The 17,708-nt window shown below is 50.1% G+C and overlaps 1 protein-coding gene across 2 annotated transcripts in view; it reads left to right on the top strand.

Moving 5' to 3' along the window:
• Positions 1 to 6,919: 6,919 nt before the first annotated feature.
• Positions 6,920 to 17,708, top strand: part of JAKMIP3 (Janus kinase and microtubule interacting protein 3) — a 120,575-nt gene continuing 109,786 nt past the window's right edge. For both annotated transcript variants that reach the window (XM_024253819.3, XM_063727825.1), the window contains exon 1: positions 6,920 to 9,153. The gene's annotated coding sequence lies outside the window, so the exon portion shown is untranslated. The remainder of the gene's footprint in view (positions 9,154 to 17,708) is intronic.

Below are 17,708 nucleotides of genomic sequence, written 5' to 3' on the forward strand. Positions count from 1 at the left end.
GGAGCTGAGACAAGGATCTGTGTGTAGCATGTGGTATTTTAGGAAGGACTCTGGGGAAAGAAATGGGGGCTGGGAAGAGTGAAGCAGGGAGGGAGGAAGGCCAGCCCCAGAGGCTGTGCTGGCTGCTGGCCACTGCTGTGGCAGCATCTGGGCGCAACCCCTTGGGACCCTCGAAAGAGCTGGAGAGTGAGCCTCACTGTTGTCCACCCCAGGAGGGAAGAGGCGTGCGCTGACTTCCTGGCGTCAGACCCGCTGGCCGGACGTGCATTGGATGTGAGCTCCTTGCACACCAGGCTTTGCGTGCATGAAAGAGGCCTCATGTCCTGTGGTGCCAGAAAGCCCAGAGCCCAGCGTGGGCAGGAGCACGCCGCTGACTGCCTTGCCACTGTATCGCCCTCAGAGGCTGGTTGCACAGGAAGGATAAACGTGGGACGCTCACAGGACACACACTGCCCCGCCAGTTAGTGTCAGGACTGCATGAGACGCAGCACAGAGTGCATTTAGAAGGGCCTCGGCATGTGACAGGCCCCACGAGGCTGGTGATTCCTGTCATCACCTGAGCAGCCCTGCATGTGTGTGTTCTCCGCTCAGCCTTCTTGTCCGTGTGCAGGTATCTCTGATCTTTCGAGTACAGCAGGGATGTCAACCCTTTGGTGCTGGGTGCTCAGGGCTGAAACGAAGGCAGCTGGGTCCTGTATCAACCCCAGTGAGAAGGACGCTGTCTCCAGTGCTGTCCTGGACAGCGCCTCCCTCCCTCAACCCAGCATGAATGCAGTGTGTTCCTTGCAGTGGTTTTGGATCAGATACACTAAAAACGCACATAATGGCGCTGTGTCCACACTGCACACTGGTGCGTACGAAGTGGAGAGAGGGTTCAGGTGACACTCAAACAGGAGGGTCTGCAGTCAGGGCCGCATCCTGGGGCTGGATGGGGCCAGATCCTCAGCCCCAGATGACTCAAGTCCAAGTGCTGCCTGCCACGTCCTTCCCTCAATTAAGGGACTGGCTTGGTGTCTGGTGTTTGGGGCTGCTTGGTGGTGGGAGTGAGTCTCAGATCCTGTGACAGCTACTGACCTATGGGAACAAGGCTGAGGTCAATGCCTCAGGGCCAAATTTATTCCCAGGGATTCGGCAGCGACTTTGGAACGAGGTTGCTTTCATCTGGTGATGGATTCGTTTGGCACCCATGGGTGGAAATACAAAGTGAGGGCCACAGAGCTGACCTCTGATGTGGTTTGTGGTTCACAGGGCTCTGGAAGTAGCGCCTGCTGCAGCCCACATCAGCTCCGTAGACCAGGCACAGGTGTATCCAGGCCCCAGGGGTGCGGGGTGACGGCCTCCATCGGGAAGAGGTAGCGAGGCTTTTGCTCAACCTCCATGCAGGTGGGAGGAGGAGCCTGTCCTCCCCACAACCTTTCTCAGGAGGGTCCTGTGTGCTGACCCCATCTGCTGCTGAGCACAGAACCCTCCTCCCCGGAGGCCGCTCCCCTGGGCACACAGGTGGTGAACTTCAGCAACGACTCATTTGCCGTGGGCAGCTGGTGAAGATGCTTCTTAGTATTTTTATGTCATTCTGGCTGCACGTGTGTGAGGATCAAAAAAGTCAGTTACCCAAAGCAGTGGGGAGGGGACGCACCAGGCTGTTGGAAAATCACAAGTTGTCTTGATGGGTGCTGCATCCAGATGCTTCTTGACAGACGAGGGAGTCATGTCTTGATAAATCCACCATACGTTCAAACGATCAAAAATGCAGGAAGTACCCCAGTAAACCCATCATAAGGTCGAAGCCTTGTAAGTTGGCACCGTCTGTGCTTCTGGTTCAGGATTCCGGACGGAGCTTCTTGTGCGGCTCCTTGGTTATCCTTCGTGTCGTGCCCACATGAGCCTGGCTGCCTGGCTCTGGCTTCACACCACCGAAGACTGTCCCAGGGCCACAAGCCCCAGCTGCAGTGGTTGGAGCCGTCGGATGCCCAGCTTGTGTCTGACTCTGAACAGCTGTTCACGTGGACGACAAAAGGGACTCAGGATGCTGTCTCCTGTGCATTTTCAGCTGCCACGTCCCTAAAAGAACGTTCTGTGGCTTTTGCTAAACTTCCTGCAGATGGAGAGGAGGAGCCTTTCCTCCCACTGAGCTTCCTTTGGACAGCCTCTGGGTGCCGTCTCCACCTGCTGCTGGTGCCACGTCCGCCATGGGGCATCGTGATGAAGCAGCTTTGGGAGCCTGGACCCTGTGTCTGCCAGGAGACGCTGTGCACTGGCCACAGGATTGTGCATTTGAAGCCTTTGATGTGAGCCAATATTTTCCATTTTATTGGAGATGAAGATGCAAGGGACTGACTTGTTCAAGTCAGGGGGAAAACGCCCACGTTTGCGTATTTCTAACTTAACAGAGCCCGGCGTGGTGACCACAGCAAGGATGACCCAGCCGCCCTGTGTAGGTGGAGGCCGGGCTCAGCCCTGAGGCTCTGTCCCTTTGTGGGGCTCTTGGGCCTCCACCGTCCTGATGTCTGGGGGTGCCGAGGCCGACTCTCAGGGCATGCAGCCTCCAGCAGTCTTCAGAGATATGCCAGAGCGGCCTTGGGGGATCGCAGCAGCCACTTAGTCGGGTGGTTGTGGCGAGGGCCCCACTCACCTGCAGGAATGAGGCAGGCAAGAAATTGTCCCCAGGGAGGGGGCCGGTGCCAGGGCATCCCAGTTCCACCCTTCCTGTCCCTTGTCACTGGCCTTGCCAATTCACAGGTGTTCAAATTCCCAGATATAAGCTGACTTTACCTTGGAGAACCAGAGGGACTGAGAGAGAAGGGGGAGGGAGGATGGGGAGCTTTCGATCTGGGTTGCTGGAAAGGACAGGGGAGAGTGGAGCCGTGAGCCCTGGAGCCACAGCCACAGCTGCTGGGGTGGGCAGGCCATGCTGTCCCTGGGAGCCAGAGGCTGCATCTTCATGCCCTCTTGGGAACAGAAAGAGGAGACAACATTGCTGAAGGAGGCTGCTGCGAAGACCCTGGCATAGAGCTTGGACCCTCGATGCACTGTGCCCTGTGACGCTGGACGAAATAAGCCGCCTCAGCACCAAGAGAGGGCAGGAACGTGTCTGTTTCCACTAACTCTGGGTAGGGGAACGTTTCAGGGGGACTTTGAAGAGCCAGGTCTTTGCCTCCCCCAAGTTTGAGGCTGGAAATGATGCAATCCTGTGACTGCAAACCGCCCGGCCAGGAGGTGGTGATGAGATGGGGGCCAGGCAGGTTCTGGGAGTGGGGGGGCGGGGCAGTCACGGGGGCAGGCACAGGCAGGCTCTGAAGAGACAGGGAGAGAACAATACGGCTATTCTAGCAGATGCAGAGAAAGCGCTTGATGACTTGCAGCACCCATTCACAATTTAAAAAAATGGACACTTAGCAAATTCGGAATACAGACAAAGTCTTTAACCTGAGGAAGGGAACCTACCAAAATCCTGCAATGACCCTGGTGCGTAAGACAGGAATGGGAGAGGGGTGCGGGCTATCTTGCACGAATGAATTTGCCTCTCCTGAATGACTAATGATGTTTCGTGTCATGGAAACCCTACCTAGCACAAAAAGGTACTAAAATAATGTAAAAATATAAAGATTGGAAAGAAAAAAACAAAAATATCATTCACAAATGATTTTCTACATAGAAAATACAAGAGAATGGCCGGGTGCAGTGGCTCACGCCTGTAATCCCAGCACTTTGGGAGGCTGAGGCGGATGGATCACTTGAGGTCAGGAGTTTGAAGCCAGCTCGGCCAACATGGTGAAACTCCGTCTCCACTAAAAACACAAAAATTAGCTGGGCATGGTTGCGGTTGCCTGTAATCCCAGCTACTTGCAAGGCTGAGGCAGGAGAATCGCTTGAACCCAGGAGGTGGGGGGAGGTTGCAGCAGGCCAAGATCGCACCACTGCACTCCAGCCTAGGCAACAGAGTAAGACTCCATCTCAAGAAAAAAAAAATACAAGAGAATATAGAAACAAACTCTTAGGACTAATGGATTTCAGCAAGCTGCTAGTATAAGGTAAATGTGAACTAAGTGGCCCTCCTGAGCACCACCTTCTTGCTAGTTATGGTGAGGAAAGGTATCAATAGCACACACAAACACCTGCTGTGATGGCACACACATGTTAGGCACCAAGGAGTAAATGTATCACAAATTGTGTGAAACCTTTTGGGGGAAGGCCACATAACTTCATTGAAGACATAAAAGAAGTCCTAAATAAATGGAGAACGTTCACAGGCAAGATTCAATGTCAAAGAGATGTCATTTCTCTCCCGGTTAATCTATAAACTCATTATAATTCCAATCAAAATTGAAACCAGTTTTTATTGAGCTTGGCAAGTTGACATAAAAAGGCCAAATTTGAAGATTATATCACTAGAGGCACATTGGGGCAGAGCTTGACAGAGACCATCACAGTAGAGAACTTAGGGTCCCCCAAAATGGAGTGGAATTGCCACCCAAGCTGGCATTGCCAGGTCAGCGGTAGCACCGGGCTCTCAACGAGGAAGGGTGCACGCTTGGCTTTCCACATGGAGAAGACCCAGGGTGAAAAGCTAAAACAGACCTTTAGGAGGAAACCTGGGGAGATGTTTTCATGTATGAGACACACATTTCTTAAGAAACAAAAACATAAAACAGAGGAAAACATTTGGGTAAAATGGTTCAATTGAAAGTTTCTGAAGAATGGAAGGCAACATAAAAATTGCAAAGACTAGCTGAGGCTTCGCCAACACAGGACTCCTACCCAGATCGTAGGCAAAGACTAGCCGAGGCTTCGCCAACACAGGACTCCTATCCAGATCGTAGGCAAAGACTAGCCGAGGCTTCACCAACAGCGGACTCCTACCCAGATCGTAGGCAAAGACTAGCCGAGGCTCCACCAACACCGGACTCCTATCCAGATCGTAGGCAAAGACTAGCCGAGGCTCCGCCAACACAGGACTCCTACCCAGATCGTAGGCAAAGACTAGCCGAGGCTTTGCCAACACAGGACTCCTACCCAGATCGTAGGCAAAGACTAGCCGAGGCTTCGCCAACACAGGACTCCTACCCAGATCGTAGGCAAAGACTAGCCGAGGCTTCGCCAACACTGGACTCCTACCCAGATCGTAGAACAGCCTCCTTCAAAGCCACGGGTGATGGGCCGCAGAGGGAAAGGGGGACTGGGCGAGCCCAGATGAAGAAACGTGGGAGCCATGGATGATAAGCACGCCCCAGAGACACAGCGGAAGAGGAGCAGGAGAGCCCAGATGAAGAAACCTGGGCAGCCAGTGAGTGGCTGATCATTAGCACTCAGGAAATGCACGTTAACTTCAACAGGGAGAAATCCGCTCTGCCCCTCAGACTGCCCATCAGGCTTGGGAGGTGTCAGGAGATGGGCACTCATCCTGGTTGCTGCTTTGGGTAGCAGCTTGCAGTGCTGAAACAGTCAAAGATGGCTGTCCCTCAGCCCTGCCACCTCCCATTCAAGCACCTGCTCTGAAAGCTCCTGAGCAGATGGGCCTGAGATGAAGAAGGGGCGCTTGTGGCAGCACCATTTACAAAGATGTGAAAACAGAACCTGCCTAACTCCCCATCAGCCAGGAGGAGGTGGGAAACCAACACAGCGCATGGTTATTTCATACGCAGGGATACAGCGAAGATGGACGAAGATCTACACACACCAGTGCGGATAGCCCTCAAGGACACGATGTTGAGTGAAAAAAGAAAATTGCAAAAGGATATGTAGGGTATGATGCCAATTATGCTATTTCTCCAAAACACAAAAAGCAATGATGATGAATTCATAGTTGCGTAGTAAAAATACAGAAGCCATGCATGGGAATAAAAAAACAGGTCTCAGTCATGAGACAGAGGGACCGAGGATGGGGCCCCCGGGGGCAGTCCTGGCAGGATTCCAGGAGGAGGTGCCTTTGCATGACAGGAGCTGGGGTGGTGGGTCCAACAGCTGTGTGCAGGGCCTGGAAGGCGCAGGCCTGTCTGGAAGGGAGGAGAAAGGGAAGGCAGCCATATTTTTGCTTCGATAATAACTGGTGAATGGCTGTGTCAGAACCTCTGCAATATGATAGAAGGAAGAGTGAAGTTTGGGGCAGGGCAGGTTATTTTTGGACCCGCCGGGTCTGAGAGGCCCCCGAGGAATTGTATGGAGACACTGGGCCAGCAGGATGGGTGGGTCTGGGAATCAGCGATGGAGCAGCAGAGCCCTGGATTTGGGTGTGATCATGGGAGTGGCCAAGCTCCCCCAGAAAGGACAGGTGACGACTGCCCGTGGGTGGGAAAGGGAAGCCAGGGACGGGCTGTGAGATTGGACCTGGGCCTCGTGGTGCCTGGCGAGGCACCATGTGAGATATAGAGACCCTCTGGAGGTCGCGGTTTTCCCAGACCCTGTGACACAAGTGAGGCCTGCTATTTAAGCCTCCTTTCCTCGGAACACGTCCTGGGGGTGCTGGCTCCATCCCGGGTGCTAGGGCTCGGTTTCTGGGATCTGGAAGAATTAGGGTGGAGCTGGCAATGTGGCTGGGAGGCCCCTGCTCAAAGCTCAGCTTCTTGAGGACTAGCAAGGATGGTTTTCTTATTCATCTATTCCTGTGTTTTCCAAATTCTCTACAATGAGCACATTTCATTTTTACAACTAGAAAAATGGATGCTATTTAAAGAGCAGGCTGCTCACTAAGCTTGAACGCCAGGCGTGAGCCCGGCCCCAGCACCCACCTGCTCCCCGCCTCGGCCAACGTGGGGATTTGGAAGGGACGGTGTCTCCCTCTGGGCTCCAGGACAGAACTGACCGTCTGCAAGGGGCGTGTTTACTGCAGGAATCAAAAGCACATACGTGCATGTGTATCCGTTTGAAAATGAAAATAGATTTTTTTTTCTGATTCTAAAAAAATACATACAATTCAGAAAGATACAAAACAAAATATCAAGTCACCTGAGATCCTATCACCTAGAGCTACGGCCGGCCACTTTAGAGCTTGGTATCTACGCTTTCAGGCTTTATTTTTCTTAAGTGCAACACACACAGGCACACATTTTTAAAAACAGAAATAATGTGATCATACTATACATGCTTTTTTAAAAACAGAAATGTGAGCATAATATACATGCTTTTTTATAGCTGGCTTTAAAAAACTTAAACAATAGGTTGTTTACATCTTTCTGTTAAGCTTGGACTGGGGACATTTTTAAATGGCCCCATTGTATTTGGACGTATGTGCGTTTCCCATCGCTTGTTAAATCACCCCTCTGTTGTTGGACATCTAGGATGTTTCCAATTATTCACTGTTATATTATGGACAACATTGTCATAATCATCCCTAAGTGAGTTATATTTAAAGTCTTACAACAGTGCCTGGCACGGGGTAGGTGCTATAAAGTATTTGGACTAAAGTCAAATCTGTGCACACACTTTCCTTGTGTCGTTTCCCCAGGATCGATTCCAGCAGGAGGACAGCTGGGCTGAGGGGGCACTGCCCACGTCAGGAAGGTTGCCCCTGTGGCCTGCCTCCGACTGAGGAGGAGCCACCCTTGGGGACGGGCGTGGACCCCGAGCCGCCGGCGTGGGAACCCCCTTTGCTTCGGGGCAACACGGGAGGGCCTGGATCTCCGACCCACCGTCCTGGGTCTGAATCCAGCTCCGGGACCTGACAGGGATGTGATTGTGGGGCAGCCGCATGGCCTCTTGGTGCTCCAGCCTCCTCCCCTGTGACATAGAGGCAGCGATGGTTGGTAACCAGGGACAGCGGGCGGCTCCGTCACAAGAGTCAAGATGTGTGACCCTTGGAGGGTTGTTGCATCACCCTGGACGTTTGGCCATGGTTTTAATCGGGACAGTTTTTTGCTTGCTCTAACTTATGAGGGTGGCCAGATCTAGGCAGAGAGCAGATGTAACCCGAAGCCCTGGCCTGCCCCGTGCCAGCGTCTGACATGTTATCATCGGCGTTCACTCTGTGGGCTCCTCTCGGGGTGGTGCCTGCCGGTCTCAGTTTTGGGGTGAAGTGACATTTGGCCTTGACTAGAAGAGGCAGGTTGTGGGGGGCAGACAGGGTGCAGTCGAGGGAACTGAGGCAGAGCGGGCTGCGAGCAGAGGGGATGTAGGGTCCTCCCAGGCTGACCCCCAGAACCTGGGCGTGCAGGCCTGCTCTGGGGTCCAGGCTCCGATGCAGCCTCAGCGCAGGCCCTGGTGGCGGGAGACAGGGCAGGGCAGGAGCTTCAGGCCACCCGCACCGGCAGCCCTCAAGGCTGCTTTGATGGAATCGGACCCAGACGGACTCTAAGTGCCCTCCTGCTTGGAAACCCTGTCAGACCCTGCATTTTCTACAGAGTGGCTAAGTTACACGGCTTTTCCAGAGGGTGATTATGGACTGCATCTGAGATTGACGGGCCAGGTGAGCTCACGTGCTTGTCCTTCACACAGGAATGCTGCTGGTCTCCCGTGTCTGGTTCCCGTCTGCATTTTCAGTCCTCACAGTTGAGTGGGTGCAAATCCTTTCTATCACCTGACATTTAAAATAGATACCCTCAGAGTGGAAGTTCGTTCCCATTATTGACCCGCTCGCTCTGCAATCCTGAAGGGGGTTCTCCAAGCAGGAGGGAAAGCCGGCCAGAACGCGGTCCTGGAGCAGCCAGGAAGCCGAGGGGGGCGGTGAGGGCAGGGATGGCCCAGCCGTGGCCTCTGCCGCGCGCTGGTTTTCACGTGAGACTGCCGCCGGGCCAACCCGGAGCCCAGGCCGCCTCTGCATCTGAATAGAGCCAAGCTGCCGCCAGGATCTCACCTGCGTGGCTGTGTGCAGAGCTGCGGGCCCCTTCCCCACCGAGAAGCGTCTGTTCGCGCCCTGCAGGGAGCCGGGCTGGGGGCGCAGAGGATGCCTCTGTGCTTGGCCTTAATGTGCACAGGGAGAGCTTGGGCGATCCTGGCTCAAGGGCTCTGCTTGGAAACAGCTCGGGGAAATGGTTCCTCCCCCTGGATGTAGTCACAGCGTGGTAAATTCCATCTGAAAAATAAAAGCCGACCTCTTTGCTGAGTCATAGAAGCTCGGAGCTGATTTGCGCAAAAGCCGGACTGAGTCTTGGACGAGCCGGGAAAGATTCTCACAGTCGAGCAGAGCGATGGGAGAGAGGAGCAGACAGCGAGCTTTGGAATGTGAGTGTTTATTTTCTGAATGCTGCAGAGGCTTTGTTGGTTTCGGTTTGGCTGTCTCTGCACAGGCTTTTTCCACCTGGTGCTCTTCTATATTTAGTGCGCACACGTATGTGGCTGGAAAGTTGACAGTTTGGGGTCTGTCCTCTGAGGGGTGCAGGGACGATCGTAGAGGAAGATGCTTCATTTATCCGTTTTCACGTTCCTGCTCATGCACACATTTGGAGGAGGCTTGGGCCTGCGTTCCCAGTAGTAGGTTTCTCCTTTAAAGCATGGGTGTGTGTTTCATCCCATATGTAAAGCGGATGCTTGTTCGCACGGCAGCCGTGGTGGGGTGGGGTGGGGAGGCCAGGCTGAGTCTGTGTGTTGCCGGCTGTGGTGCGAATCCCACGGACACAGCACCAGAGAGCTGTCTGCACAGCCCGGGAGGCCTGCAGCGGCCGGGTGCTTCCTGGCTGCGTGGGGTAACCGGCTGGACTTTTTTGCTGCTTGTTTTCCTTTTAAAGAATAGGTCATCTTTATGGCTTGAGGCCTCACCACCTACCTGCGCATTGATTGGATGGTGTCTTCTCTTTAAAACTTAATCAAGAATCACACATCGCCCATTGATATAACTTCTTATGCAAGGAACTCCAGGTTTTTGGGAAACAACAGCTTATTAACTTACTAATTCACTCTTTGAGGTTCTTGCACCATGCCTCAGTTTCTACAGTTGTTCAAAGAAAATCCACTGCTGATTGGGGCGGGCAGGGCTGTGGTAGAAAGGGTATCACAGGTAACTTGGCAATACGTTGTTGTACTGATGTTTATTGGGATGTCAGTGTGACTGGCCGGGAAAACATGCGGGCACCCTAGGGATGTAAATACTTGCTGCTGCCGTTGATTTTGTTGCTCACAGTGTGGGAGAACCAGTCACAAAACGGTTTTCTCATTCCAAACCAAGCCTGGAGTAGTAGACTTGAGAGTCCTCTCAGTGGATCAGGCCTTTGAGCAGGTCCGTGGTAAAACGCTACCTCAGTTCCCGAGAAGAGCAGCAGCAGAGGAAAGTGAGCCGGGCCGAGGAAGGACCCTCAGTTTACCTTCACAGAGTTACCGGCAAAAGGCCGGCGTTTGGATGAGGTTCCCTAAGAGTCCCACAGAGTAGATCAATATGTGCTTGGAGAAGACAAGACGCCTGGCACATTCACATTCCTTCTCCAAGGCTGGGGGGGGGGGGGGAATGGCAATCCTGCTATTCCCGAGGTTTCCCTGCCTCACCTGTGAGTTGGGGGCACCCCTGTTAAACCTAAGGGCACGCTGTGGCAGAGAACACGGAGCTCCTGTTTCTCTCCCGATAGCCCTGGGAAGGCCTTACTACTTTAGGTCCTAACTGACAATATCCAAACGACCAGGTGGTGGTCCCACAGCGAGGGAGCTGTCAGTCAGAGCTGTGCCTCAGCCCCTGTATTTTGGATCGAGCTGCTCTAAGAGAAATAAGTGTCCTATACACATTCTTGGAAGGTTGATCTTGACTGTGGGCTTCCGTGTGGACTGTGGGCTTCCATGTGGACTGTGGGCTTCCGTGTGGACTGGACTGTGGGCTTCCGTGTGGACTGTGGGTTTCTGTGTGGACTGGACTGTGGGCTTCCGTGTGGACTGGACTGTGGGCTTCCGTGTGGACTGTGGGTTTCTGTGTGGACAGGACTGTGGGCTTCCGTGTGGACTGTGGGTTTCTGTGTGGACTGGACTGGGGCTTCCGTGTGGACTGTGGGCTTCCATGTGGACCGGACTGTGGGCTTCCGTGTGGACTGTGAGCTTCTGTGAACTGAATTCCATTCAGGACCAATGCCATATCTTTTTATTTTTCCTCGACTCCTCAGTTTCCAGACAGGCAAGCTAGGATGTGGGCTGGATGGTGGTGTTAATTTTCCATTTGGACCCTGAAACAGCCCTCTTTAAAACGGGGATTGAATAAGTTCAGGACACTAGCCACTGAGATGACTCTTTTTGAAAGAGCCTATGTTGGCCTCCTAGGCTTCTTCTATGAACCTCTTGGGCAGTTGTTTCTTATCCATGAACCTCTTGGGCAGGTGTTTCTTATCTCAATATAGCCCTGTTGGTCTGGCACCCCAAGCTGAGCTTTGAGTGATGTGAGGTAGACGTGCTTTGGGAGCCGGAGACCGGAGGTGTCTCCTGTCCTGCACCTGAGCCCCAGGAGCTGTCTGGGCTTGCTTTCTTTGCAGACGTCTTATATTTATTTATCAAACCTGCGCTGCAGGAAAGGGCCATGCTTGCTTTCCTTTGGGGTCCCTCTGGAAGGCTCTCAGGAGCCGAGTTCTTGATTGGCTTGGGTTTGTGATCCCAGGACATGACATCAGGAACGTCCTGTGGTTGCCAGTTTCCAAGCGAGCACAGCTGGCAGGGGCATCATGGGAAACCCCCTCCTTGGCACAGAGAATTGGTCTCCAGAAAAACTGGGCCTCCAAGTGAAGCCAGAATTCAAACCTAGGGAAAGTGACTCCAGCCAGCTCAGGATGAAGGATGTGACTGGATCAGGAGGATTTGCAGACCTTACTGGCCTTAGTGCTCGGCCTGCGGCTGAGTTTGAGGTTAGTGCCTTTAGCTGGACTGGTCCAATGTGTTTAATTGGGTAAGGAGGAATCCTACCCAGGCACCATTCTTCCTGGGCAGGGAGCTTATTAAAACTTGCCCCAGCTGCTGCCCTTCCCAGACATCCACCCTGCCTGGTGGGTGGTTGACCCAGGACTACTTTGACTTTGAAGGACCCCAGGTCTTCGTGCCTGAAGAGGACTCTGAGCACCCAGCCAGGGGTGGGAGGTCAGGGGAGGGGTCTGGAGGCCTCGGTTTTTCTTCTGAAGGGACGCTGGGTCTGTGTTACACCCCCGAGGACACATTTTCCCAGGTCAACATTGACCTGTTTCGTGTTAAGCTGAGATCCAGTACTATCTTGATGATGGTGGGGTGGGTCTGAGCAGGAAGGGGCTTGGAATCCATCCCATCTTCACCAGGGCCCCCCAGACAACCTTCTCAGGGGGCTCCTGGGTGTTTTGGTGATGAGCTCCGATGGGGAGGAGTTAGTACTTGGGCTGAAGCTCTGCTGTTTGAAGCGGCCTCACGTGCAGGTCTGGCATCCCCCTCTGCGTGCAGGTCTCTGTGGTCAGCCTCCTGTTGTGGCCAGCGGCCATGTCCATTTCAGAGTTTTATTAAAGAGCACAATTGGCAGGTGTGTAGCACCTGGTAGCCTGCACCATGGCTCTGGTCTCAGAGTGGAAAGAAGAGGAAACCATGGACAGAAGGACCTTCCAGTGACATTTAGTAAAAAGAAGCAAAGTGTGAAAGTGTGGTGGTGATGTTGGGTTGGAAAGGTGGGGGCTTCCTGAGCCCACCCTTGCCGCTTATCCATTCCACCAATGTTCACTGGCACCAGCACCCTGTGTGTGGGCACTGATGGCATAGGGCACAATGGGAGCACAGATGGGGCTCAGTCCCCAGTAGAGTGTGACCCGCATGGGGAGTTCTGCAGCCTACCCTGTACCTCAGAGAGTGACACGGGGCTGGCAGGTGGCCGGTGGTGTCAGGAGCGGTGAGAGGTGCGGCTGCTGGTGTACCGTCCTGTAGGGGCTTCGGGCACCAACTCCCAGTGAGTGTCTCCACCCTGATCCACCTCGGTCTAAACAGTACTGTCTTCCCTTTTTTTTTTTTAATTGCATTTTTGTTTTTTGAGACAGAGTTTCGCTCTTGTTGCCCAGGCTGGGGTGCAGTGGTGCAATCTTGGCTTACTGCAACCTCTGCCTTCTTGATTCAAGCAATTCTCCTGCCTCAGCCTCCCTAGTAGCTGGAATTACAGGTGTCCGCCACCACACCCAGCTAAATTTTGTATTTTTAGTAGAGATGGGGTTTCACCATGTTGGTCAGGCTGGTCTTGAACTCCAGATCTCAGGTGATCTGCCTGCCTCAGTCTCCCAAAGTGCAGGGATTACAGGCGTGAACCACCATGCCTGATCTGTCCTCCCTTTAACAGCACTTCTTACACTCTGCTGCTTTTTGATGTCTTCAGATCATTAATCCCCATGCATGATCTTTGCTGTGTGAAGCAGTGGAGCTCCCAGAAGGCCTTTTGACCCTCTTCCTTCTATGTAGATGCGTTTGTCTACTCATTCCTGAAGTCCAAAGAGGAGGGGAGTCCAGCTTCCAAAACAGACCTTGGTACCTCCCTTTTCAGTTTTCACAGATGCTTGTGTACTTTAAGAAGAGCTTAGTCTTTATGACTTTTAAAAGAGCCCCCAAAGGCCCTGTGATCTGGGCATGGTGGCACATGTCATAGTTTTGGGGCAGCTGCAGTGCTGGCTGGAGAAAACTCAGGAAGAGAGGAGGTGGTTTTTTCTCCAGCTGACAGCCACGCTCAGACACAAGTGTTGGGCTCGTAGCTCCCATCCATGCAGAAGGATCTCTATTATTTCTATTTCACTTACTTTGCATTTACTTTTCTTTTTTCTATGTTCTTAAGATGAAAGCATAAACTAGGATTAGATTATGATTGGAGACCTTTCCTATGTTCCAGTATAAGCCTTTATTGCCGTAACTTTTTCTCTTTATACCACTTTAGCTGTGTCTTGCAACTTCTGATATGTTGCGCTTATATTTTCATTCAGTTCAAAATATTTTTATAACTTTGTTATGATTTCTTCTTTCACCTATGGGTCATTTAAAAGTGTGTGTGTGTGTTTTAATCCAGATGTTTCATTTTTTTCTTGATATCTTTCTATTACATATTTCTCGTTCAATTTCCTTTTGGCCAGAGAACATACTTTGGATAATTTCAATTATTCTAACTTTGTTGAGATTTGTATTATTACCCAGCAAACAGTCTATTTTGATAAATGTTTTATGTGCACATCAAAATACTACACATTCTGCTATTGTTGGGTGGTATATCCTACAAATGTCAATTAGATCGACTTGGTTGATGGTGGTGTTGAAATCTTCTATGTCCTTACAAATTTCCTCTTGCTTCTTTTTCAATCCTAGGAAGTGAACATCCTTACCAATTTTCTCTGCACTGCTTTCATCTCTTAGAGAGAGATGAGTGTTGAAGTCTCCAATATGATTGTGAATTCCCTGTTTCTACTTGTTTCTATTATTTTTGTTTTATGTATTTGGGGTACATATAGATTTAGGACTGGCATGTCTTCTCAGTGTATTGACTCCTGTATCATTATGTATAGCCCTTGTTATCCCCGTATAACTTTTTGCATCTGTTAATTTTAACCTGTCTATGCCTTTATATTTAGAGTGGGTTGTTTCTTTTTTTTTTTTTTTTTGAGATGGAGTTTTACTTCTGTCGCCCAGGCTGGAGTGCAATGGCACAATCTCGGCTCACTGCAACCTTCGCCTCCCAGGTTCAAGTGATTCTCCTGCCTCAGCCTCTCAAGTAGCTGGGATTACAGGCATGCACCACCATGCCTGGCTAATTTTTATATTTTTAGTTGAAACAGGGTTCTGCCTGCCTCAGCCTCCCAAAGTGCTGGGATTACAGGCATGAGCCACTGCACCCGGCCTAAAGTGGGTTTCTTGCAGAAAGCATAAAGTAGATTCTCGCCTTTTTAAAAAGTTTAGGCTGGGTGCTGTGGCTCATGCCTGTAATCCCAGCACTTTGGGAGGCTGCGGTGGGAGGATCACTTGAGCTCAGGAATTTGAGACCAGCCTGGGTGACATAGTGAAACCCTGTCTCTACAAAAAATTTAAAAATTAGCCGAAGTGTGGTATAGTCCCAGCTACTTGGGAGACTGAGGCTGGAAGATCACTTGATCCCAGGAGTTCAAGGTTGCAGTGAGCCGTGATCACACCACAGCACTCCAGCCTGGGTGACAGATCAATAGCCTGTCTCAAATAAATAAATAAATAAATAAAACTTTAATCTGAAAATATCTGCCTTTCAACTATGTTGTTTAGCCCATTTATATTTAATATTTAGTGACACGGTTGGATTTAGATCTAGCTTTCTGCTACTTATTTTCTATTGGTATTATCTCTTCTTTTCTTGCCATCTTTGAATTAAGTATTTTTTATGATCCTATTTTATCTCCATTGTTGGCCTCTATTCATTATGCCTCTCTTTTTAGAATTTTTATTTTTATTTCTTTAGGGTCCACGTGTAGATTTCTTACATATGTATATTGTACAGTAGTGACAGCTGGGCTTTCAGTGTCCCTATTACCTGAATAGTGAACACTGTATCCAGTAGCTAATTTTCAACCCTCACCCCTCCCACCCTTCCACCTTTTATAGTCTCCAGTGTCTGTCCCACTCTGTGTGTCCGTGTGTTCCCATCATTTAGCTCCCACTTGTGAGAATGTGTATTTATTTGACTTTCTGTTTCTGAGTTATTTCATTCAGGATAATAGCCTCTAGTTCTATTCATGTTTCTGCAAAAGACATGATTTCATTCTTTTTTGTGGTTGAGTAGTATTCCATGTTGTGTGTGTGTGTGTGTGTATGTGTGTGTAGGGCACAAATTTTTATCCAATCCTCCACTGATGGACACTTTGATTTTCTTTTCCTTTCTTTTTTTTTTTCTGAGATGGAGTCTTGCTCTTTCACCCAGGCTGGACTGCTGTGGCGCTATCTCGGCTCACTGCAAGCTCCGCCTCCCAGGTTCACGCCATTCTCCTGCCTCAGCCTCCCAAGTAGCTGGGACTACAGGCGCCTGCCACCGCACCCGGCTAATTTTTTGTATTTTTAGTAGAGATAGGGTTTCACCATGTTAGCCAGGATGGTCTCGATCTCCTGACCTTGTGATCTGCCTGCCTTGGCCTCCCAAAGTGCTGGGATTACAGGCATGAGCTACCGCGCCCAGCCTATCTTTACTACTTTTTTTTTTTTTTTTTTTTTGAGACAGGATCTTGCTCTGTTGTCCAGGCAGGAGTGCAGTGATACGATCTCAGCTCACTTCAGCCTTGACCTCCCGGGCTCAAGCGATTCTCGTACCTCAGCCTTCTAAGTAGCTTGGACTATAGGTGTGCACCACCACAACTGGCTATTTTTTTGTAGATACTGGGTTTTACCACATTGCCCAGGCTGGTCTCGAACTCCTGGGCTCAAGCAATCCACTTGCCTTGGCCTTCCAAAGTGCTAGGATTACAGGTGTGAGCCACCACACCTGGCCTATCTTTACTATTGTGAATAATGCTGCAAGAAACATATGGGTGCTGATATCTTTCTTATATAATGATTTCTTTCCCATTGGGTAGACACTGAATATTGAGATTGCTGGATCAAATGGCAGTTCTATTTTTAGTTCTTTGAGAAATCTCCATACGGTTTTCCATAGAGGTTGTACTAATTTACATTGCCACCAGAAGCGTACAAGAGTTCCCTTTTGTCTGCATCCTCACCAACATCTGCTATTTTTTGACTCTTGTTTTGTTTTGTTTTTTTGAGACAGAGTCTGTCTCTGCCACTCAGGCTGGAGTGCAGTGGTGTCATCTCGGCTCATTGCAACCTCTGCCTCCTGGGTTCAAGCGATTCTCCTGTCTCAGACTCCTGAATAGCTAGGATTACAGGCATGTGCCGCCATGCCCAGCTAATTTTTATATTTTTAGTAGAGATGGGGTTTTACTATGTTGGTCAGGCTGGTCTTGAACTCCTGGCCTCAAGTGATCCACCCACCTTGGCCTCCCAAAGTGCTGAGATTACAGGTGTGGGCCATGGCACCTGGCCCCATTTTTTGACTTTTTAATAATAGCCATTCTGACTGGTGTGAGATGATATCTCATTGTGGTTTTGATTTGCATTTCTCTGATGATTACTGATGTTGAACATTTTTTCATATGTTTTTTGGCCGTTTGTCTGTCTTTTGAATAATGTGTTTATATCTATCCTTAGCCCACTTTTTAATGGGTTTTTTTCTGATTGAGTTCTTGGGGTTCCTTGTAGATTCTGGATATTAGCCCTTTGTCACATGCATGGTTTGCAGATATTTTCTCCCATCCTTTAGATTGTCTACTCTGTCAATTGTTTCTTTTGCTGTGCAGAAACATTTTAGTTTAAGTCCCATTTGTCTATTTTTGTTTTAGTTGAGTTTGCTTTTGTGGACTTAGTTGTGAATTCTTTGCCTAGGCCAATGTCCAGAAGAGTTTTTCCTAGGTTTTCTTCTAGGATTTTTATAGTTTTCGGTCTTACTTTTAGGTCTTTAATCCATCTTGAGTTAATTTTTGCATATGGTGAGAGGTATGGGTCCAGTTTTATTCTTCTGAATTATGGCTATCCATTTTTCCCAGCACCATTTATTGAAAAGGGTGTCATTTCCCCATTGCATATTTTTGTTGACTTTGTTGAAGATCAGCTGGTTGTAGGTATGTGGCTTTATTTCTAGATTCTCCATTCTGTTCCATTGATCTATGTGTCTATTTTATACCAGCACCATGCTATTTTGGTTACTATAGCTTTGTAGTATAACTTGAAATCAGGTAATATGATGCCTCCAGCTTTGTTCTTTTTCCTTAGGATTCTCTTGGCCATTTGAACTCCATATTAATTTTAAGGTTGTTTTTTCTAAT

This window comes from Pongo abelii, chromosome 8 (genome assembly GCF_028885655.2).
Source record: "Pongo abelii isolate AG06213 chromosome 8, NHGRI_mPonAbe1-v2.0_pri, whole genome shotgun sequence".
Classification (NCBI taxonomy): domain Eukaryota; kingdom Metazoa; phylum Chordata; class Mammalia; order Primates; family Hominidae; genus Pongo; species Pongo abelii.